Source organism: Octodon degus, unplaced genomic scaffold (genome assembly GCF_000260255.1).
Source record: "Octodon degus isolate 3935 unplaced genomic scaffold, OctDeg1.0 scaffold00145, whole genome shotgun sequence".
NCBI lineage: Eukaryota > Metazoa > Chordata > Mammalia > Rodentia > Octodontidae > Octodon > Octodon degus.
In genome coordinates, this window is record NW_004524721.1 from 7298302 (window position 1) to 7299497 (window position 1196).

A 1196-nucleotide genomic window follows, 5' to 3' on the forward strand; every position below is an offset into this window, starting at 1 on the left:
AAAAAAAAAGAAATACATATACTATCAGGGACTACTTTCTAAAGTTCTATTTAGTAAACTGGAAGCCAGGTGTGGTAGCACATACTTGTATCTCAGAACACGGGAGCCTTAGGCAGAAGAATTACCATAAATTTCAGGCCAGCCTGGACCATGTGGTGAGTTCAAGGTCAGTATGAACTACATAGTGAGACCCAATAAATAAATAAATAAATAGAATTTAGAAAAAATGGATATATTTCTAGACACAAACAACCTACCAAAACAACAAAGAGGATAAAAAAAATTAAACAGATCAATAACAAACAATGAGATGAAAGCAGGGATTAAGTGTCTCCCAAAAAAGACAATCCCAGGACAATACAGATTCACTGCTGAGTTTAATAGACCTTTAAAAAAGAGCATCGATATTTCTTAAAATATTTCCTGAAATAGAAAGGAAAGGCATGCTTCCAACTCCGCCTATGAGGCCAACATCATGCTGATACCAAGTCAGTGAAGGATGAAACAAAGAAAACTGAAGAGTAATATTTTTCAACATAAATAAAAAATCCATAAGGAAATACTCACAAATGGAATTTATTAACACATTAATAAGATCAGACACCATAATTAAATTGGCTTTATTCCTGGGAGGATGTAAAGATGGTTCAACATAAACAAATCAATAAATGTAATACAGAACATAACTGAAATCAAGGATAAAAGTCACATAATCACCTCAATTGATACAGAAACAGCCCTTGATAAAATTCAACATCTATTCCTTATAAAGTTCTGGGAAAACCAGGTATGGAAGAATCGTTACTCAGTATGGTGAAGATCACACATGACCAACCCATAGTCAACATCATCCTGATTGGGAAAAAGCTAAAAGCATTTTTTCCCAAATCCAAAGAAGAGAAGGATAACCACTCTTACCACACCAACTGAATTTAATCCTGGAAATTTTAGATAGAACAATTTAGGCAAGAGAAAGCAATAAGAGGGATCTAAATTGGAAAGGAAAAAGTCAAATTATACTTGTTTACACATGATATGATCCTACATTTAGATGATTCTAAAGACCACCAAAATGCCTTTAGAACTGATAAATTCAAAAAAGTATGACACAAAATTAACATTAAAATATCAAAAGCCTTGCTATACACCAATAAGGGATTAGCTAAAAAGGAAATCAGGAAAGTAATTCCATTCAC